Here is a 24,143-nt window from a genome sequence, read left to right as displayed (position 1 = left end):
CATAGTTTGTTGTCTCTTGCACACTGGTTGCTTGTCTGTCCCGTTGGGTGCAGACCTTCATTGATTCTATTGTGTTTCTTGCATTTACTATGAATGCCCTCAAGAAAACTAATATGTATGTACATTGATAATAAATTTACTTTGAACTTTAAACTTTGAAGTACTATAGAATCAATGAAAACTACACACAAAAAAACTGACAAACAACCAACGTGCAGAAGAAGACAATCTGTGCAAATAGTAAATAAATAAATAAATAAATAAATTGCGGTTGGGGGGGCTCTGGATAGAGCTGTTACCTTTGATGTCTGGCATGCTGCTCCCTACCAGACAAGGTGGACGGGCATCACTGGTCCTCATCCATCTCCTAAATCTCTCACGTGTTGGCTCCAAGCACCATACCCCGATAAACCGCTTTAGCTGGCGGACTAAACCATGTGAGGGGGTGGTGCTAACATGGCATCATTGGGCGAATGACTTCCATGATGAAGTCACCGGCCGGGACGGAAAGGTTCTCAGATAAACTATAACGGCCACGTGTTCACAACCAAGGCAAGCCACCTAGTTGGGGGAAATTGGCTGTGGTCCAACCTGGAGAGGGATGGGCTCTGCCAGGTTTCAGATGCCCAAGACACGCTGCAAGATGAGCACACCAAAAAGCTGGTGAAAAGCTTGTCATGACGACGCCCCTACGACTCCACCAGGAGCTAAGGGTGCAAGAAGAAGAAGAAGAAAGAAATAATACTGAGAATGAATGGTAGTCCTTGAAAATGTCCAAAGGCTGTGGAATCTGTTCAGTGTTGGGATGAATGAAGTTATCCACACTGATTCATCCACACTATCAAGGTCTTTCACTATTCGATAGATTTCACTGCGGTCACCCCTCATTCTTCTGAATTCCAGTGAATACAGGCCTAGAGCCATCAAACGCTCTTCATGTGACAAGCCAATCCTGGAATCATTTACGTAAACATCCTTTGAACCCTCTCTAGGTTCAGCACATCCTTTCTAAGAGCAGGGGCCCAAAATTGCTCACATTACTCCAAGTGAAACCTCGCCTGTGCCTTATAAAGTTTCAACATTTTAAGTCTCAACATGCTACAGGCGGAAGTTCCCAATTGCTTCAAAAAGGCAACAATTATACCAGTGCCTAAGAAGAAAAATATGAGCTGCTTTAATGACTGTCACCCGATAACACTCACATCTACAGTGATGAAATGCTTTGAGAGGTTGGTCATGACTAGACTGAACTCCTGCCTCGGCAAGGACCTGGACCCATTGCAATTTGTCTAATGCCACAATAGGTCAACGGCAGACGCAATCTCAATGGCTCTTCGCACAGCTTTAGACCATCTGGACAACACAAACACCTATGTCAGAATGCTGTTCATCGACTATACAGTAGCTCAGCATTTAATACCATCATTCCCACAAACCTGATCGAGAAGTTGCAGAACCTGGGCTTCTGTACCTCCCTCTGCAATTGGATCCTCAACTTCCTAATCGGAAGACCACAGCCTGCACGGATTGGTGATGACATCTCCTCCTCGCTGACAATCAACACTGGTGCACCTCAGGGGTGTGTGCTTAGTCCACTGCTCTACTCTCTACATATATACCCATGACTGTGTGGCTAGGCATAGCTCAAATACCATCTATAAATTTGCTGATGGTACAACCATTGTTGGTAGAATCTCTGGTGGTGATGAGAGGGTGTACAGGAGTGAGATATGCCAACTGGTGGAGTGGCATCACAGCAACAACCTGCACTCAACATTAGTAAGACGAAAGAACTGATTGTGGATTTCAGGAAGGGTAAGACAAAGGACCATATACCAATCCTCAAAGAGGGATCAGAAGTGGAGAGAGTGAGCAGTTTCAAGTTCTTGGGTGTCAAGATCTCTGAGGATCTAACCTGGTCCCAACATATCAATGCAGTTATAAAGAAGGCAAGACAGCGGCTATACTTCATTAGGAGTTTGAAGAGATTTGGTATGTCAACAAATACACTCAATAACTTCTATAGATGTACCGTGGAGAGCATTCTGACAGGCTGCATCACTGTCTGGTATGGAGGGGCTACTGCACAGGACCAAAAGAAATTGCAGAGGATTGTAAATTTAGTCGGCTCCATCTTGGGTACTAGCCTACAATGTACCTAGGACATCTTCAAGGAGCGGTGTCTCAGAAAGGCAGCGTCCATTATTAAGGACCTTAAGCACCCAGGGCACGTCCTTTTCTTGCTGTTGCCATTGGTTAGGAAGTACAGAAGCCTGAAGGCACACACTCAGCGATTCAGGGACAGCTTCTTCCCCTCTGCCATCCGATTCCTAAATGGACATTGAACTCTTGGACACTACCTCACATTTTTAGTACACAGTATTTCTGTTTTTGCACAATTTTTAATCTATTCAACGTAAGTATACCGTAATTGATTTAGTTATTACTATTATTTTATTTTGTGTTTTTTTCTTCTATATTATGTATTGCATTGTACTGCTTGCTGCTAAGTTAACAAATTTCATGTCACATGCCGGTGATAATAAACCTGATTCTGATTCTGATTCTGACATTACATCCTTGCTTTTACATTCTAGTTCTCTTGAAATGAATGCTAATATCGCATTTGTCTTCTTCACCACAGACTCAACCTGCAAATTAACATGTTGGGGACCCTGCACAAGGACTCCCAAGTCCCTTTTTCATATTTTCTCTCCATTTAGAAAATAGCCAACCCTTTCATTTCTTCTACCTAAGTGCATGACCATACACTTCCTGACACTGTATTCCATCTGCCATGTCTTTGCCCATTCTCCTAATCTGTCTAAATCCTTCTGTTGTGCTGTCTACTTCCTGAAAACTACCTGCCCCTCCACCGATCCAGCTGCTTTGCTGTATTGTAAAAAGTTTTGCTTTTCGGTGAGACACTGGAGTGAGGTCTGCCTGTCATCTCAGAAGTCCATGGCATAATTTCAAAGGGAATTATTCTTAATGTCATAGAACATAAAATGTAGAGCAGTGCAGCATAGGGAAAGACCCTTCAGCTGACAAAGTCTGTGCCTATCATATTGTCAAATTAAATAAATCCCATCTGCCTGCACATAATCCACTTCTCTAAATTCGCTACCTGTTCACATGCTGGCTTAAAAGCCTAATATACATTATTTTCACCATCAGCCCTGCCAAGCACCTACCACTGCCTATATAAAAATCTGCTTCCCATTAAACTTCCCCTCTCTCACCTTAAAGCTATGCCTTTGAGCATTTGACATTAAATACTTTGAATATCTACCCTATATATGCCTCTCATAATTTTATAAACATCCTTAAAGTCTTCTTTCAATCGCTGGTGCTCCATAACAGAACAAATTCATCTGGCCTCTCTTTATAGCCAATGTTCTCTGAACCAGGCAGCATCCTGGTAAACCCCTTCTGTACCTTCTCCAAAGTCTCCACATCCTTCTTGAAATCCAGGCAACCAAAATCAATATCAATATCCCCGTCAACATTTACCAATAAATTTCATTGAAATAGATTACTGTTCGCTGTCACCTTACAGTGGTGGAAGTCTCTAATGTAGAAATATCCTATGTGCTCTATTGCAACAATGCCATTGGCTGTGAAGAAACTTGGCATGTTCTAAGATAATGGCAGGTGTTATAAAAGTCTTTCCATTTTATAGTCCTCAAGGTCTCTGTTTGCATTTGCACTCTGTACTTAGCCAGCTGATCAGGGTCAAAGGCAGGTGTTTGGCCTCAGAACCCATGAGTGGAGAGGAGATCTTGGCCACCAATCACAGGTATTGACTCTCTTTGAGAAAAAACTATCCAATTCACCGTCCTCCAATTCCCTTTCCTCTTTTCCTTGTAATTTCTTCTTTTCTGTGCTAAGACCTAAATTTTGCAATTGTAATTCAGCTAAAATTCTAGTTTGGCCAGTTTTGGACCATGAGACTGCAGCTTCAAGATACTTGTGTCATATAGGTTTCCACAGTAACCCCATTGCTGATACTCATTTCACAGTGCATTTTAAAACTTCTTTTTTAATTTCATATGTTTATTTATGATATGATTCTATTATTATCTGCCCGATTCAATCTTTCTTGTACACTCAAATACGAGATTAACATTGTGCTTTTTACTCCCTGATTCCCTCTGCAGAGGATCTCTTCAAGTGATTGTGTGTTCAGCTTGATAACCTCTTGGTTATTGATGAATAAACTCTTCTCAGGGTTCCAGCTGGGTACAGATATTGATTATAACTGATGTTTTGATAACAAACTCTGCCATCTTCATTGGAGATGATGCCTGGGCAGAAGTACAATGAAAAACTTATTTTTACATGCCATCCATACAGAATTTATCAAATCATCAATAAGTTGAGTTAGCACAAGAGAAAAGCAATAACAAAATGCAGATTATACTGTTACAGTTACAGAGAAAATGCAGTGCAGGCAGACAATAATGTGCAAGGCCACTACGAAGTAGATTGCGAGGTCAAGTGTCCAATTTATCAATCAACAGTCTTATAACAGCAGGATAGAAGCTGTCCTTCAGCTTGGTGATACAAGCTTTCAGGCTTTTATATTTTCCATCTGATAGGAGAGGGGAGAAAACGGAACATTCATGAAGGGAGGAGTTTTTGATTGTTGGCTTTTTTTTCTATGGCAGCAAGAAGTGTAGGCAGAGTCCATGGAGGGAAGGCAGGGTTTTGTGATGTATCCACAGCTTTCTGAAGTTCTTGTGGTCTCAAGCAGAATAATTGCCATACCAAGCTAAAAGCCAACATCATAGACATTGTGAGATTTCTGTGGACAACTTCCTTCCCCTAAGGTCAGAAGTGAGTCTTGTGACTCAGCTGCAAATCACAAGAGCCAAATGACTCCCTTTTTGAAAATTAACTCGAATAAAAACATCCTATTTTTTTATTGACTGTTTTGTCGGTTGGCTTTGGTGACTGAATCTACAGTTAATGTAATAATTCTATATTAACCCTATCAAAAGCCTTTGTCACATTTTGAACAGCTCTATTAAACCTCTATTTTAATTTACTTCTATATGGAGAACACCCCTCACTCTCTCTAGATGTTTCTCTAGAATATTCTCGAGATTCCTCTAAAGGAAATTTCTTTTTCTTGATAGGAGATTTGCTAACTTTAACCTCACTCTTGGGATGCCTACTTGAATGTTCAATTTGTTCTTTCTGCCTTTCTATCACTGCACTCAGTGGCCACTTTATTAGGTACACTTGTACGCCAGCTCGTTAATGCAAATATCTAATCAGCCGAACAAATAACAGCAACTCAAAGCATAAAAGCATACAGTCATGGTCAAGAGATTCAGTCACACCAAACATGGGAATGGGGAAGAGATGTGAGCTAAGTGACTTGTCTGCAGAAAGATTGTTGGTGCCAGGTGGGCTGGTCTGAGTTTCTCAGAAACTGCTAATCTCATGAAAATCCTAGGAGTTTACAGAAGGTGAAGCAAAAAACAAAAAAAAAATCCAGTGAGCGGCAGTTCTGTGGGTGTAAACGTCTTATTAATAAGAGTGGTCAGAGGAGAATGGCCAGACTGGTTCAAGCAGATAGGAGGGAACTCGAATAACAATGCATTACAACAGCGGTGTGCAGAAGAGCACCTCTGAATGCACAACACATCAAACCTTGAAGTGGATGGGCTACAGCAGCAGAAGACCACAGACATGCACTGTGTGGCCAATTTATTAGGTACAGAAGGTACCTGATAAGCTGCCCACTAAGTGCATATTTTTGGAGTCACATTCAGAGTGGTGAGAGAGTTGCAACAGCTCAGACATGCCAGGGAATACACCAGGAGGGAATTCATGCCAGAATGAGAGAGTGTGAAGTATTTGGACCCAAGTTACATGTGTTTTTTTTTAGCTTGTCTGCTTTGTGAAACTGTCATGCAGTATTAGCAGGAATTATTAGGAACCTGCAGGCAGCCATCTCAATGTTCAGCTCCAATTGCAGTTTCAAGTTTGAGTGTAAACAAGATACCATGCCAGAAAGCAAAATTCACTTTGAAGATTAAATTTGCAAAATCTACAGGCTGGGAATTTTTATGCGATCTCGCTGCAGGAAAATCAGTGGAATCGTGGAAATTTGTCTGTTAGTATGGTGGATCATCAAGAGAACCAAAAAAAAAAATCCTTGTGGATTTTCTCCGTTTGTGTGTTATGTGCACATCTAAATTAGCTGTACTTCCAGGGAAAAAAGAATCTTTTTTATTAGTACAGACATGAAAGAAAGCACTGTGATCTCTGCACAGCAGTTCCCCACCCTGGGAATGCCCAAAGGGCACCACAAGTAATGAGCTAATTTTGAACTGCAGTCACTATTTTTATTTGGACAAGCACTGTAGCCAAGTTGCTCACAGCAAGATTGCACAGACGAGGAGGAGATGAGTGATCAGTTAATCTGTTCTGAATGTGATGATTGAAGGACAGTATTGGCCAAAACACCGAGAGGACTCTTCGGAAAAAAAAGCGTCATGGGATTTTACATTTCCATTTGAACAGCTAGAGCCGCAGCTTAACATCACGTTCTATCATCCCGCCCCCAGCATACCCTGACAGACTTTTGACATCTCATCGCTGTCAAAGGATTTAGAAACATTTTTAAATATTTCTGTTAGTCAGAGCCATAGGTATTTTTCAAGTAGGAGACTTTTAATGACTTTTAAAGATTTTGATATGAACATGTTGAAGTACTGGAAATATTAAGATAAAGTAAAACAAGTAATTGTTTTAAAAAACGCAAACAACTGGAATTTTGCAGATGCTGGAAATTCAAGCAACACACATCAAAGTTGCTGGTGAACGCAGCAGGCCAGGCAGCATCTCTAGGAAGAGGTACAGTCGACGTTTCAGGCCGAGACGGTCGACTGTACCTCTTCCTAGAGGTGCTGCCTGGCCTGCTGCGTTCACCAGCAACTTTGATGAGTGTTGCAAGTAATTGCTTTATTATTTTAACATGTACCAAGATACAGTGAGAAGCTTTTGTTTGCATGTATCTAGACAGATCACTCATACATAAGTACACTCAGTGGCCACTTTATTAGGTAAACCTGTACACGTGTGCATTAATGCTAATATTTAATCAGCCAATCATGTGGCAGCAACTCAATGCATAAAATCATGCAATTGTGGTCAAAAAGTTCAGTTGTTGTTCAGACCAAATTTCAGAATGCAGAAGAAATGGGATCTAAATGACTTTGATCATGGAATGTTTGTTGGTGCCAGACAGGGTGGTTTGAATATCTCAGAAACTTGATCTCCTGGAATTTTCATGCACAACAGCCTCCAGAGCTTACAGAGAATGGTGCAGGAAAGAAAAAATAAACATCCAGTCAGCGGTAGTTCTGTGGGTGAAAATACCTTGTTAATAAAAGTGATTGAAGGGCACAATGGCTGTTTCAGAGGGAAATGAGAGATTGTTGTATTCTATGTCTGAGAGAGATGTGGCTTTCTCCCAGCATACCAGATACGACGATCAGACCTGAAGGCTTCTTAATTTACAGAATGAATCAAACTGCTGATTCAGAAAAGACAAAAGGTGGAGGTATTTATTTCATGATAATCTCTTGGTGGTGCTCCAATGTGGTGGTTTGGGTGAACTTGTATTCCCCTAACCTTGAACACCTAACAATCAAGTGCCATCCCATTCTATTTACTTAGGGAGTTCTCCTCCATAATTCTCACCAGAGTTTATATACCACCAGCAGCCAACAATAATCATGTGCTTGAGACACTGCATAATGTCGTCTCCAAACAAGAAACAGTCCATCCCAAAACATTTCAGATCATGGTCAGGGACTTCTACAAGGCTTGTTAGAAGAAACCCCGCCCAATTACCATCAACATATAATGTGTAGCACCGGAGGTCCCAACACACTGAAAGGGGCGGAGCTAAGACGTTACCAGAGGGCAGCTTCTTCGAATCCATCTGAAAAACAGCTTAATTGAAAGACAATCCTTCCAGGTGAGGCAACACTTCACCTGTGAGTAGGCTGGGGTGATATACTGCATCCGGTGCTCCCGATGTGGCCTTCTATATATTGGCGAGACCCAACGCAGACTGGGAGATCATTTCGCTGAACACCTATGCTCTGTCCACCAGAGAAAGCAGGATTTCCCAGTGGCCACATATTTTAATTCCACGTCCCATTCCCATTCTGATATGTCTATCCACGGCCTCCTCTACTGTAAAGATGAAGCCACACTCAGGTTGGAGGGTCAACACCTTATATTCCATCTGGGCAGCCTCCAACCTGATGGCATGAACATTGACTTCTCAAACTTCTGCTAATGCCCCAGCTCCCCCTCGTACGCCATCCATTATTTATTTATATACACGCACTCTTTTTCTCTCTCTCCTTTTTCTCTCTCTGTCCCTCTGACTATACCCCTTGCCCATCCTCTGGGTTCCCCCCCTCCCCCTTTTCCTTCTCCCTGGGCCCCCTGTCCCATGATCCTCTTGTATCCCTTTTGCCAATCACCTGTCCAGCTCTTGGCTCCATCCCTCCCCCTCCTGTCTTCTCCCATCATTTCGGATCTCCCCCTCCCCCTCCCACTTTCGAAACTCTTACTAGCTCTTCCTTCAGTTAGTCCTGACGAAGGGTCTCGGCCCGAAACGTCAATGGTACCTCTTCCTAGAGATGCTGCCTGACCTGCTGCGTTCACCAGCAACTTTTGTGTGTGTTGCTTTACATTCTTCCCTTAAATTTCTCTTTTTTCCCTCTCCAGAAGGATGGGGCTCTGTCGGACTCCGTGATCTACAGCTGCACTCAAATAACGGGTCTTTATGGCGTTGATTCCCACTCCCGTGTTTACCAACCGGCCGATTTTCAATATCCCCAGTTTGCTGCTGCTTCTCAAGTCGGAGAACTCTGAATAAAAGTGACACGGCAGACTGTAACATCGCAACCAGCGAGTTGTTTTGTTTGGTTGGTCTCCCCTTTCGCTGTAGAAAAAGTGGAAAAGAGGTGACAGATCTCTGTCCCTTGTTAGGGAGAGAGAGAGAGAGAGCGTGCAGCATGTCGAATTGTCGGGTGAACAATTAGTTTTTGTTGAACTGCAGATCATGGTCTCTCTTTGGGGGCTTTGCTATTGCTTGTTTGGTGGGCGATGGGCTCCGATGCTTCCTGCTGAAATAAATCGGGGAGGAAGAGGGAGGAGGGATGATGCTGCGGCTGCTTATGCGTGGGATGGGCAATGGGGTTCTAACATTTTCCTGTCAATCATTTTTCGGGTTCTCTTCTGTTTTCACGGATGCCTGAGGAGAGTAAGAATTTCAGGTTGTGTACTGTGTACATTCTCTGATATTAAATGGAACCGTTGAACACAAGATGACTGTTACACTAAGATAAGGAATGCCACCATTCCATGCCCAGACCGGATTTGGGGAAATCTGATCACTTGGCTGTCCTTCTCCTGCATGCACACTGGCAGAGGCTAAAGCGCAAAGCTCCAGAGATTAGGACAACAAAGGGGTGGTCGCAGGAGGCAAAGGAACAGCTATGGGATTGCTTTGAATCGTTGGACTGGTCCGTGCTCAAGGACTCATCTGTGAATCTGAATGAATACAGCACAGTTGTCACAGACTTCATTAAAACAGTGTGTCCCCACAAAGTTATACAGTGTCTCCCCCAACCAGAAGCCCTGGATGAACCATGAGACCTGCGATCTGCTGAGGGCCAGATCAGAGGCATTCAAGCCCTGTGACCAAGAAAGTTGCAAGATGTCCAGGTATGATTTTGTAATGCCATCTCTTGGTTGAAGTGTCAATTCCAGAATAAACTTGAATCATCAAAGGACGATCGACAGTTGTGGCAGGGCTTGAATGCTATCACCTCTTTTGAAGTTAAATGAAGGGACATAGGCAACAACAGGGCTTTGCTTCCAGATGAGCTCAATGCCTTCTATGCACATGTTGACCATTAAAACATGGAGGAACCATCACAGACTCCCACAGCCCCCAGTGATCCTGTGATTTCACTCTCTGAAGCTGCCGTGCAAGCAGCCTTCCGGAGGGTGAACCCACGTAAAGCATCCAGACCGAGTACTAAAGACCTGTGCTGATCAACCGACTGGAGTGTTCACTGAGATCCTTAACCTCTCATTTCAGCAGTCTGAGGCACCCACCGGCTTCAAGCAGGCTTCAATTATACTGGTGCCTAAGAAAAACGTGGTAGCCACAGTGATGAAGTGTTTTGAAAGATTGGTGATGAAACGTATCAACTACTGCCTGAGAAATGACTTGGATCCATGCCAATTTGCCTACTGGAGCAACAGGTCAACGGCAGATGCCATCTCATTGGCTCTACACTCAACCCTGGAGCATCTGGACAGCAAGGATGCGTACATTTGTATTGACTGAAACTCAACAACCCCTCAAAACTGATCAATAAGCTTCAAGAACTTTGCCTCAATACCTCCTTGTGCAATTAGACCCTCAATTCCCTCACTAGCAGAGCCCAGTCAGTTCCGATTGGCAACAACATCTCCTCCACGATCTCTATCAGCACGGACGCACCACAAGGCTGTTTGTTTAGCCCCTGCTCTACTCGCTTCACACTGATGACTGTGTGGCTAAGCACAGCTCCCAAGCTATACTCAGTTTTGCTGATGATACCACAGTCGTAGGCCGAGTCATCGTGGTGATGAATCAGCATTTAGGAGGGGATTGAAAATCTGGCTGAGTGATGCTACAACAACAGCCTCTTACTCAATGTCAGCAAGACCAACGAGCTGATTATTGACTTCGGGAGGAGGAAACCAGAGGTGTATGAGCCAGTCCTCAAGGAGGGTCAGAGGTGGAGAGAGTCAGAAACTTTAAATTCCTTGGTGTCATTATTTTGGAGGACCTGTTCTGGGCCCAGCATACAAATGCAATTACGAAGAAATCACGGCAGTGGCTGGACTTCCTTAGGTGTTTGTGAAGATTCAGCTTGACATCTAAAACTTTGACAAACTTCTATCGGTGTGTAATGGAGCATATATAGACTGGCTGCATCAAAGCCTGGTATGGAAACACAAATGTTCTTAAATGGAAAATCCTATAAGAAGTATTGGATACGGCCCAATCCATCACAAGTGAAGCCCTCCTCAAAGTTGAGCATAGCTACATGAAATGTTGCTGCAGGGAGCAGCATCTATCATCAGGGACCCCCACCACACAAGATGTGCTCTTTTCTCACTGTTACCATCAGGAAGAAGGTACAAGAGTCTTAGGACTCGCACGACCAGGTTCAGGAGCATTTACTACCCCTCAGCATCAGGCTCTTGAACCAACTCACTCAATTCACTTGCCCCATCATTGAAATATTCCCACGGCCTATGGATTCACTTTCAGGGACTCTTCATCTCATAATTTGATATTTATTGCTAACTTATTTATATATCTATCTGTACGTTTGTTTGTTTGTTTGTTTATTTATTTATTATTTCTTTATTTTTGTATACACAGTTTAATGTCTTTTGCACATTGGTTGAATCCCCAAATTGGTGCAATTTCTCATTGGTTCTATTGTGGTTATTATTCCATTATGGAGTTATTGAGCATACTTGCAAGAAAATGAATCTCAATGCTGTGACATATATATACTTAGGTAACAAATTTACTTTGAACTTTGAAGTAGAAGTTCTACCCGCCGTGCTTTGCACTTACGAGCTGAGCCCAGCACACGCAGCTCCTGCGTGCTGACTCGTCACCACCTCTGATGCGGCCTGCGACGGTGATGTCGTTGGCAAACTTAAGTGTTGCATTGGAGCTGTGCTTAGCCACACTGTCATAAGTGTAAGGCGAGTAGAGCAGGGGGCTAAGCACACAGCCTTGTGGTACACCTGTGCTGTTGGAGATAGTGAAGGAGATGTTGCTGCCAACCCAGACTGACCGGGATCCACTTGCACAAAGCAATATTGAGGTAATTGGTTTACTATTGTCACACGTTTAGCAAGACGCAGTGAGAAGCTTTTGTTTGCATGCTATCCAGACACGTACAAAGGTAACAAAAAGGGAGACCTAATGCAGAATATAACATTACAGGCACGGGATCTGAGAGCACGGCCATGGTCTCTATCTAGGCGAGTTAATTTTGCAGATTCACTCTCAATAAAGAGTAAGCCACTTCCCTGTTTTTGATTTTATTTTAAATTGAGTTACATTTTTGTTAAATTTAAAATTATATAAGTAAACGAAACAAACCACTTACTTGCACTTACTCTGTACCTAGGCATGTTGACTCTGCAACACCAGCAACAGATATGCAGTCAGATGGGGCGTGAAGCCAGTTCCCCCACTCAGGATGTCTCTTCTCTGAAGCTGCACTCAGTAGTACGCCCAGCAGTGAAGATGTGCTGGTATCTGTCCTCCAGTATGTCTCTAACATCCCTTTTTCAATGTGCAGATTCAGAGGCTGAAGACAAGCCAGCTAGCAGCTAGTAGTACCCAGTCCATAATGCCCAATATGAGGCAAATTCAACAGTGTGGCCTTCCCTCGGTAAGAATATTAGAATCAGTTAAACAACATAATGTAAACACAAGAAATTCTGCAGATACTGGAAATCCAGATTAATACATATGAAATACTAAAGCAACTCAACAGGTCAGGCAGCATCTAAAGAGAGGAATAAAGAGCTGGTGTTTCAGGCCAAGACACTTCATCATGACTGGCCATATTAAACAAAATAACATTGCACTTACACAACATCCTTTCAGAATGTCCTGAAGTATCTTACAACTAACAAAGTCCAGTTTGAAGTTGAATTGAAGGAAACAAAAGGGAACCTCCCACCAACAGGAATATGATAAAAGCCAGCTAAGTGGATTCCAGCAATGTTGACTGGAGGTTTAATATTAGGCAGGACTCTGGGAATGACCTGAAAGACAGAAACAAAGTGTAAAATGAAGGAACTTTGAGATACAAATAGAAAATGTTGGAAATAATCAGAGGGTCATTCAGGGATAACTCCCTTGCTCTCTTTCAAACTAGTTACATAGGATCTTTTACTTCCATTGGAGAGAAGCTCCGTGTAATGCCTTATCTGAAAGCTGGAACCTCTGACATTGCTGAACTCCCTTGATAGTACATTGGAATGCCAACATAGATTTTATATATGCTTCCACAGTCAAACTTCAGTATTGAAGTAAGAATAATACCAACCGGGACACAGCTAATACTGGTGACTGCAGCTCATCTGTGTTTCCCTCCAGTTTCATGATTCATCTGCCCTTTGCTGAGCTTTGGTTCAGTTTCAGATTTCATTTCAAATTCACTTATCGCATATACATCAAAACATACAGTGAAGTATGTCGCTTGAATTAACAAGCAACACAGCCTAAGGATGTGCTGGGAGCAACCCACAACTGCTACCACACATTCCGTTGTGTGCCCGCAATGCTCGGCAGAACAACACAGAACACAACAAAATTAGGTGTAACATGCTGTAAGGTTGCACTGCTAAGGCTAATGTAATGGCTTCTACGTAATGTTCCACTGTTAAGGTAATGGTTTCTCCGTAGCAGCAATGTTTGGGTTATGAATAGAGACAACAGGACTTTGAAATTCAGTGGCTATCCAATGGGAGAAATGTTGTTCTTTCCTGTGTGTCTGGGAGCCGGGTTTTTCCGCGGTCTTTTGTCAAGGAGAGATGAAGAAGGAGGATGCGTGTGGAAAGAGCTGGTAGACCACCGGATGGAGTGGACTGGGATCTGAGGGTCCGAAGGTCGGCAACGTTCGGAAGACACCGATAGTGGGAGAATGACTACTGAGTGAGCTCCAACTTGACTTTGACTTTGACTTGGGCCCTTTTTTTTCAGTTTGTTTATTTTCATTACTAACCTTATATTCAGATTAAGATTCATAAAGTCTATCATTTAATTGCATATGGTGTACTGTCTGATATTTTGTGTTGTGGGTTTGTAACTGGGGGTACATTACACAGAATCCACATGAACATGATTACCCAGTTTGACAGGGCCAAAGGCTGATTCCCCTAGACGAACGGGAGTTGGGTGGGCCTGAGGGTTACACAGGGCACAACAAGCAACAAAAGAACAACAGCAAATAAGCCCCATTCCTCCCTCCCACCTTTGCACAAACATACACACAGTGCTCCAACCCTAGGACAGGCCATATCCAGACTGCAGCCTCCAGCTTCAGTGGACATGCCAATTTGCAGTTATTGGGCCTTGAGGATTCAGGGTTATTTGTCAATAGGTTAACTAGGGTACGTAAAGAAAACACCTTGTGTCAGATTCTAAAACCTGCCCTACACTTGCATTTACAGACATCCCACCCTGCAAAACCTCATTTCAGGGAGGCAGCACCATCAATTTGCAGGAGACTTCCGGGAGAGGTAGAATGTCTGCAATAGAGTAGCTCCTTAGCAGCTAGTTTAAATAACGTTAGTTACGCTAATGAACGAATGACACCTGTTAAACTCACCTCAACATGTCTTTTACAGTCTTAACCCACCATGGGCAGTAGAAAAGTCACTGTTGCAAACAGCGCAGCGAGCAACACTGTCATTATTTTGACCCCTATTAGGCAGGGGTACACTTTAGTGTGGTCTGGGGTGAAGCACATTTTATATTTTCCTTTTTTTGGAACACTATGCCATGGCGCGCTCGCTCTCTAGCTCTCTCGTGGTCGCTCTCTGACTCACACTCTCTCTCTCGCTCGCGTTCTCGCTCTCTCGTGGTTGCTCTCTCTCTCTCTCTCTCTCTCATGGTCACTCGCTCTCTCACACTCTCTCTCTCTCTCTCGTGGTCACTCTCGCACACTCTCTCACTCTCAAAAAATTGGTTTCCGGGACATTGTATATAATTTGCGGGCATCAGGGAGCCACTATTAAAATGCAGGAGACTCCCGGAGGCTTCCGGGAGAGGTGGGACGTCTGCATTTAAAGGTGACCCTTGCATGCAAACTCAGCCTGGAATGATTCAAACAGCCCCTGGGATGGAGCTGTACTCTACAAATCTATGTGGAAATGTCTGATGTGTGCATTTGTACACCATTTAAATTGTAACGATAGAGCTTCTTGCCTAGAACCTATGAATTGTATTGAGTAGGTTCACTCAATCTAGCTACACAGAAGCAGTTTGTGAATCCAGCTTAAAGGCAGTAACCTCTTCTGGATAAAAACATATGGAAGTATATTAACACCAACCAAATGCTCCTGCAGTCAAATAGTGATTTGTAGCAGTACATCCTCTTTCAAAGATCACTCACTCGAAAGCAATGACCATTTTTGCTGCATTCCAAAATAAGCCCATTGATCCATAATTAACAATCCAAAAGCTGAAGCATTAACTGTGCTTCAACCAAAAGTATTAACTTTGTTCCTCTTTCCACAAAAATGCATGACCTGCTGAGTGTTTCCAGCGTTTCCTCTTTTTATAGTTCATTAATTGATAGAGAGGTGAAAAGAAATTAAAGGTGGTCATTACTGGTGGTGATAAGTACATCGTGTAAAAACAAGGCTCACATTAGACTTGCTCAACTGCTATATCAGAATCAGAATCAGGTTCAATATCACTGGGATATGTTGTGAACATTGCAATACATAAAAATAAAAACTATAAATTACAGTAAGAAATACAGAATTGTGCAAAAGTCTTAGGCACACGTATATAGTGAGGCCTGAAGGGTCTCAGCCCGAAACGTCAACTGTACCTCTTCCTATAGATGCTGCCTGGCCTGCTGCGTTCACCAGCACTTTTTGTGTGTGTTGCTTGTAGATAGTGAGGGTGCCTAAGACTTTTGCACAGGTCTGTAGTAATTTTATGTATTACGCTGTACTGCTGCCACAAAAAAAGCAAATTTCATGACGTATGTGAGTGATGATAAACATGATGCTAATATGGGTCTCTATTGTTCACGGAGAGTGGGCAAGGGGCAGGGAGAGGGGATTCATTGTTGGGAACAGGGGAAGGGAGAGGGGAGGGAACAGGAAGCACCAGAGAGGCATTCTGGAATCAAATGACCTTGCCTGGTATCTCGGGGCTGGGAGTGTCTACACCCGTGCCACACCCAGCCCCTGGCACTCCTTCTCTGTCATCTGTCTCTCGCCCCTCCCACAGTGCTCTGGCCTTGCCATTCCCAACATCCTTCGCTCCCGCCAGATTTACAAACTCACTCTTTGCTCCACATTGACAAAGGAGGTACTATACAAAAGTCTTAGGCACCTTAACTATATAAATGTGTCCAAAACATTTACACAGTACTGTATATCTGAAAAAAGAAAATTAAATTAAATAAGGAGTGCAAAAACAGAGCGGAAAAATACTGAGGTAGTGTTCATGGGTTCATTGTCCGTTCAAAAGTCTGAGGGTGGAGTGGATGAAGCTCTTCCTGAAACATTAAGTGTGCATTTTCAAAGTTCCTGTACCACCTCCCTGATGGTAATAATGAGAAGAGGGCATGTCCTGGGTGATGATGGTCCTTAATGACAGATGGCACCTTTTGGAAGGTGAACTCAAAGCTGGGGAGGCTAATGCCCATGATGAAGCTGGCTGAGTTTACAATTTTCTGCAGCTTTTTTCGAACCTGTGCAGTGGCCCTTCTATTTCAGACGGTGTTGCAACCAGTTAGAATGCTCTCCATGGTACATCGTAGAAATTTACGATTGTCTTTTGTGACAAACCAATTCTCCTCAAACTCCTGATGAAATATAGCCACCGTCATGCCATTTTTGTAATTGTATGGATATGTTGGGCCCAGGATAGATTCTCAGAGACGTTGACACCCAGGAACTTGAAAATGCTCACCATTTCCACTTCTGATCCCTCAATGAGGACCTTCACCTCACATTCCTGAAGTTCACAATCAATTCTTTGGTCTTCCTGACATTGAGTACAAGATTGTTGCTGTAACATCACATAACTGACGATTTATCTCAATCCTGTACCGTCCTTCATCACCATCTGAAATTCTGCCACCAATAGCTGTCATTGGCAAATTTATAGATTCCATTCAAGTTGTGCCTAGGCACATAGTTGTAAATGTAAAGCTGTGGGCGAAGAGATGTGACTTCCGATTCACACAGACTGTGGGTCTTCTGGTGAGGAAGTCAAGGATTTTGTTGCAGAGCGAGGTACAGAGGCCCAGGTTTTGGAGCTTGTTAATTAGAACCGATGGTATGATTGTGTTGAACACCAGGCTATAATCAATAATCATCAGCCTGTCCAAGGTATTGCTATTGCTAAACAAGGCCAAGTGAAGATTAGATTACACTATGAGGACACGCAGTCCCCTTTTATTGTCATTTAGTAATGCATGCATTAAGAAATGATACAACGTTTTTCAGAATGATACCACAGAAACACATGACAAACCGACTTAAAAACTAACAAAAACCACATAATTGTAACATATAGTTACAACAGTGCAAACAATACCGTAATTTGATAAAAACAGACCATGACACGGTAATAGTCTCAAAGTCTCTCGAAAGTCCCATCATCTCACGCAGACGGTAAACCTCCAGCCCCGCCAACTTGCCGATGCAGCATACTGGAAGCATCGAACCACAGTCCGACTCCGAGTCCGTCTGAAAACTCCGAGCATCCGACCACCTCTCCGACACAGAGCACCGAGCTCCATCTCTGCCAAGTGTTCCGACCCCGGCCCTGGCAACAGGCAATAGGCAAAGCCGAGGATTTGGGGCCTTCGTCTCCGGAGATTCTCGATTGCGCAGTAGCAGCGGCAGCGAAGCGGGCATTTCAGAAGTTACTCCAGGTGTTCCTCCGTGCTTCTCACGGCTGTCTCCATCAAATCCAATTGTGCACGGCCCCCCTAGTTACATATAATCGATATCTTTCGGATCGGCCGCACGCGCTGCGTCACGCCGCCATCTTCTCCTCCCTCCACGGTGACATTGCATCCACTGTAGACCTCTAGTAGACAAATTGCAGTGGGTCCAGGTCCTTGCTTAGACAGGAGTTGATTTTAGCCATGACCAACCTCTCAAAGAACTTAGTCACAGTAGATGTGAGATCCACTGGATGATAGACATTGAGGATGCTCACCCAGGTTTTCTTGGGCACTGGTGTGATAGTCACCCTTTTAATACAAGTAGGAAACTTTGACTGCAGCAGTAAGAGACTGAAAATATCCTTGAACACTCCTGCCAGTTGGTTGGCACATGGTTTCAGAGCCTATCAAGAACACCTTCAGGGCCTGGGTTCACCCTCTTGAAAGATGTTCTGACATTGGTCTCCGAGACAGAGATCACAGGCTCATCAGATTCTGCAGGGATTCGCTCAGGTGTAGTTTTATTTTCACTTTCATAGCCTGCATAGAAGGCTTTGAGCTCTTCTGGGAATGAAGCGTCACACCATTCATGTTGTTAGGTTTTCCTTTGTGGGAAGTAATGGCCTGTAAACCCTGCCAGACCTGATGTGCATCCAATTCTGCCTCTAACTTCAGTCGGAATCATTTTTTTCTCCCTTAACATAGCCTTCCAAAGGTCGTACTTGGACTCCTTGTGTAGTTCTGAATCATCTGTCTTGAATGCCACAGATCTAGTCCTCAACAGACTAAAAATCTCCTGGTTCATCCACAGCTTTTAGTTTGGATATGTCTGATATGTTCTTGAAGACACACACTCATCCACACAGATCTTGATGAAGTTAGAAACAACTGTGGCGTATTCACTCAGACTCGAAGATTAATCCCCAAATATTGTCCAATGCACTGACTCAACGCAGTCCTGTAAGTGCTCCTCCACCTCTCTTAACCGTACCTTCTCGGTCCTCACCAATGGGGCCTGTACACTGGGAGTAGAAGTACAGCCAGATGATTGGACTTTCCATAGTGTGGCTATGGGATGGCCCGGTAAGCATTCTTGATATTGGTATAACAACGTTCGAATGTGTTGACTCCTCTGGTTCCACAGGTGATATGTTGGTGGTATCTGTTCAGAAAACTCTTCAAGCTGGCCTCATTGAAGTCTCTTTGAATGAAGGCATCAGGGTGTGTTGAGTCATGCCTGCTGATTACATTGCTCAGCTCCCCCAGTGCCTGCCCGACATTGGCCTGAGGTGGAATGTACACCGCTACCAGGATGATGGTGAAAAACTCCCTCGACAGATAGAATGGATGACATTCGATCACTAGATTTACCAGGTCAGACGAACAGTACTGAGACAAAACTGTCGCTTTTAGCACCACGATGAGTTAAGCATAAAGCATTCTCTTCCTCCACTCTACCCCTCAATGATTCCACATAAGCAGTTAAGATCTTCCCAAGTATGGCTGGAGCACACTTATACAATGAGATTGATGTTCATAAGCCACTGTATGGCCTTTTGAGAAAAAGAGTTTATCTTGAGGATTTCTTGAGAATTTGTATCAGGGCAGCATGTAAGAATTTGTATCAGGGGCACCATTGTTTTGTGTTTGATTTTGTTTACATTTACAGGCAGAAGAGTGTTTATTTATTTATTAATTGAGATACAGCACAGAATAAGCCCTTCTCACTGCACAACCCAGGAACTCCGATTTATCCCTAGCTTAATCAAGGAATAATTTACAATGACCAATCAACCTACTGCTGGTAGGTCTTTAAGCTGTGGGAGGAAACCAGAGCACCTGGAGGAAACCCACGTGGTCACAGGGAGAACGTACACACTCCTTACAGACAGCGGCAGGAATTGAACCCAAGTCATTGGTACTGTAAAGCAGTGGTCCCCAACCTGCGGACCGTGGACTGATACCAGGCTGCGAGGCATGCAGGGCTACAGCGGTACACAGGACACACCCAGCACATCTTTAAGAAAAAAGCCGATATAAACAAGCTAATTAATTAGGTGTCACTCGGTACGTAAATGTCGGCCCAGATCAAAGGCAATTGCCGATTTCACTTGCTCTACGAGATGTTCACTCCTCTTTCCAGGTTGGTGGAGCCTTTAGCTGTTCCAGTGTTTGGTCAATTTAAACACCAGCCCAGACAGGCTGAAAAGACAGGGCTGTCAGGATCGAGGTGACATGTTGAATCTACACAAACTTCTAATAAAGTATAGGCGCTGCCGTGCTTTCTTTGTAATGACAGTTATGTGCTGGTCCCTGGACAGATCCTCTGACACTTTTCAGCAAGAGAAACGTTGATCCTTAATGCCGAAGAATTTCAAGTTATTGACCCTCTCCACCTCAGTTCCTCTAATGAAGACTGGCTTCTGGGTGGCACCTAATTAATTAGCTTGTTTATTTCGGCTTTTTTCTTAAAGATGTGCTGGGTGCGCTCCGGCTACCGCTGCACCCCTGCGTGCTTCGTGACCCGGGGGTTGGGGACCACTGCTGTAAAGTGTTGTGCTAACCACTACGCTACTGTGCTGCCGTAATTCACTACTTGCATATCCAAAGTTCAAAGTACTTTATTATCAAAGCATGCATACATTATATAACCTTGAGATTTGTCTCCTTACAGGCAGCTACAAACAAAGAAACTAAAAAGAACCCGTAAAAAAGACCGTCAAACACCCAATGTGCAGAGAGAGGGAAAAAAACTATGTGAGCAAACAATAAATGTAAGCAAATGGCATTATGAATGAAAGTGAGTCTACAGACCTGAAGCAGGAGCAGCCAGAGCAGGCCACAACGTTAGCCTCGGTTCAGCACAAAGCCAAATAAGTGTTGTGGAACTGCGAGCAGAACCGGCCCAACCCTTGCCTCTAGTCCGGACACCCTGCCTTTTCAATCCATCTGACCCCATGTTTAAATTGTTCAAACCTCGGGTCATTCCTCACTGTAGGAACCGGGGCCCTGTCACTTCGATGCACTCTGGGCCTGGGCACTGCCACCATGTACCTGACCTTCGCAAATCGGGCTGGTGCTTAGATCAATTAAACCTCGGTTTAGCTGGATGGGCCTTGATTCTGCCTCGCCCCAACTTTGCCTCTGCTCGCCTTGAATCTGCCTCAGCCTCGCCTTGACTTCGCCTTGCACCCGCTCGCTTCGACCCTCGCCCCAGCCTCACCTTTGCTTGCCTCTCTGTTGTTTGTAGTTGTACAGTATGTAATGAGGTCATAATGATTGTCTCATTTGGAGCAACACACACAAAACGATGCAGGAACTCAAGTCAGGCAGCATCTAAGGAGGGGAATAAGCTGTCAGCTTTTTGGGACCAAGACAGAAACAGACCGAAAGCATGTTTAGAAATGTTTATGTCCTTTGAGGATTTCTTGCCCTTGAATCTTGAATATGTTTCAAAGAGGGTGAGAGGTGACAGCATTCTCATAGCCCATCGTGTTAAGTGAGATTCCAATTACTTGGAACGCCCAGACTGTGACATCAAAGAGAACCTCCCAGTCAACAGAACAACTTTTAAAACCATCAGCAACTTCCTTCTTGCTGCCCAACAGCATCTGTTAAGGTGCCTTCACTTGGGTTGTATCAGAGCTCAAATCCATCTGAACTGTTTAAAAATGGATGCAAAATGATACTCAAATGCTGAATAGAATACTAATTTGCAACTGCAGTGTAAATGGAGCTACAAAAACATACTTTGCTCATATTTGAAACGTTTGAAAATCTGAATGCTAACAAGTGGCAAATGGGACAATAGTTCATCACACTCCTCCTGAAAAACTGACACAGTTTAGCCGAGCTTGTGTTGACCATTAGAAAGTCGCTACTAAGAGTTGAACTGCTGGCTACTACTTAGCAATGTGGAAGAGAATGTGTGGAAATCAGCAGAAAGCCTTTTATCAACTTGAAAACGGCAATATTAGTCTGAAACAAACAAGGCTGTGACAAATACAGGCAAGCTCAGGATTTGAATGTTGAGATGTTGTTCTTGAATTTGCAATTATTAAAGAAACAAAGTGTTTAAATACAGTAGATTTGTTTGTCATGCCATTTAGCAATGTTCATTTAAGAACATTTTTGGGCATCTTCCTGATGTGACTCTGACAGGAAATGATAGGGGGGTGGGGTTTGATAGGGTGGATTACTGGGTGGAGATGTTGATCAGCCTCACTGCTTGGGGAAAGTAACTGGTTTTTTGTTTGAGTCTGGTGGTCTTGGCATGGATGCTACGTAGACTTCTCCCTGATGAGAATGGGACAAAGAACATGGAGACATAAGAGGGGCAATGTTAGTTAAAGTTCCTGCTGTTATTCCTATTGAGTGCCAGGATCTGTAGCTTACCATGACCTATCATTCCAGTAGAATTTCCATCGAGCCAGCAATCAACTGTACAGCCTAATCAGTTCCCCTCTACCACCACTCTGCTCCGTCTAGTGGAATTAGTCCTTACTCTTAATAATTTCTCCTTTGGCTCCGCCCACTTCCTCCAAACTAAAGGTGTAGCTATGGGCACCCGTATGGGTCCTAGCTATGCCTGCCTTTTTGTTGGGTTTGTGGAACAATCTGTGTTCCGTGCCTATTCTGGTATCTGTCCCCCACTTTTCCTTCGCTACATCGACGACTGCATTGGCGCTGCTTCCTGCACGCATGCAGAGCTCGTTGACTTTATTAACTTTGCCTCCAACTTTCACCCTGCCCTCAAGTTTACCTGGTCCATTTCCGACACCTCCCTCCCCTTTCTAGATCTTTCTGTCTCTGTCTCTGGAGACAGCTTATCCACTGACGTCTACTATAAGCCTACTGACTCTCACAGCTAGCTGGACTATTCCTCTTCTCACCCTGTCTCTTGCAAAAACGCCATCCCCTTCTCGCAATTCCTCCGTCTCCGCCGCATTTGCTCTCAGGATGAGACTTTTCATTCTAGGACGAGGGAGATGTCTTCCTTTTTTAAAGAAAGGGGCTTCCCTTCCTCCACCATCAACTCTGCTCTTAAACGCATCTCCCCCATTTCACGTACATCTGCTCTCACTCCATCCTCCCGCCACCCCACTAGGAATAGGGTTCCCCTGGTCCTCACCTACCACCCCACCAGCCTCCGGGTCCAACGTATTATTCTCCGTAACTTCCGCCACCTCCAACGGGATCCCACCACTAAGCACATCTTTCCCTCCCCCCCACTCTCTGCATTCTGCAGGGATCACTCCCTACGCAACTCCCTTGTCCATTCGTTCCCCCCATCCCTCCCCACTGATCTCCCTCCTGGCACTTATCCGGGTAAGCGGAACAAGTGCTACACATGCCCTTACACTTCCTCCCTTACCACCATTCAGGGCCCCAAACTGTCCTTCCAGGTGAGGCAACACTTCTCCTGTGAGTCGACTGGGGTGATATACTGCGTCCGGTGCTCCCGATGTGGCCTTTTATATATTGGCGAGACCCGACGCAGACTGGGAGACCGCTTTGCTGAACATCTACGCTCTATCCGCCAGAGAAAGCAGGATCTCCCAGTGGCCACACATTTTAATTCCACATCCCATTCCCATTCTGACATGTCTATCCACGGCCTCCTCTACTGTAAAGATGAAGCCACACTCAGGTTGGAGGAACAACACCTTATATTCCGTCTGGGTAGCCTCCAACCTGATGGCATGAACATTGACTTCTCTAACTTCCGCTAAGGCCCCACCTCCCCCTCGTACCCCATCTGTTACTTATTTTTATGCACACATTCTTTCTCTCACTCTCCTTTTTCTCCCTCTGTCCCTCTGAATATACCTCTTGCCCATCCTCTGGGTCACCCCCCCCCTTATCTTTCTTCCCGGACCTCCTGTCCCATGATCCTCTCGTATCCCCTTTTGCCTATCACCTGTCCAGCTCTTGGCTCTATCCCTCCCCCTCCTGTCTTCTCCTATCATTTTGGATCTCCCCCTCCCCCTCCAACTTTCAAATCCCTTACTCACTCTTCCTTCAGTTAGTCCTGACGAAGGGTCTCGGCCTGAAACGTCGACTGTACCTCTTCCTAGAGATGCTGCCTGGCCTGCTGCATTCACCAGCAACTTTGATGTGTGTTGCTTGAATTTCCAGCATCTGCAGAATTCCTGTTGTTAACTGTACAAAGGTTATGTTTTTACACACGGGTGGTTCCCTCCTATCACATCCGATACAATAGGGGCTTTGTGTGTATCAGTTATTTTAGGACTCCCAGCCAGATGAAGTAACACACGAATGACGCATCCGTTAGAAACACCCCATGGCAGCTGCCACTGAGGTGAGCAGGCTTTGTTACTGCCTGATTTCCGAAGCTCAATCTTGTCC

At 44.2% G+C, this 24,143-nt stretch overlaps 1 long non-coding RNA gene across 1 annotated transcript; it reads right to left on the bottom strand.

Moving 5' to 3' along the window:
• Nucleotides 1-4,091: 4,091 nt before the first annotated feature.
• Nucleotides 4,092-23,911, bottom strand: LOC134337449 (uncharacterized). Its single transcript, XR_010016002.1, has 3 exons — nt 23,789-23,911; nt 12,231-12,897; nt 4,092-4,307 (listed from the first exon to the last, which is right to left on the bottom strand). It is a non-coding gene; the product is annotated as an uncharacterized LOC134337449 (long non-coding RNA).
• Nucleotides 23,912-24,143: the final 232 nt, after the last annotated feature.

Source organism: Mobula hypostoma, chromosome 24 (assembly GCF_963921235.1).
Source record: "Mobula hypostoma chromosome 24, sMobHyp1.1, whole genome shotgun sequence".
NCBI classification, from domain to species: domain Eukaryota; kingdom Metazoa; phylum Chordata; class Chondrichthyes; order Myliobatiformes; family Myliobatidae; genus Mobula; species Mobula hypostoma.
The sequence above is the reverse complement of the archived record's forward strand: the minus strand, read 5'-3'. Positions and strand labels throughout refer to the sequence as shown.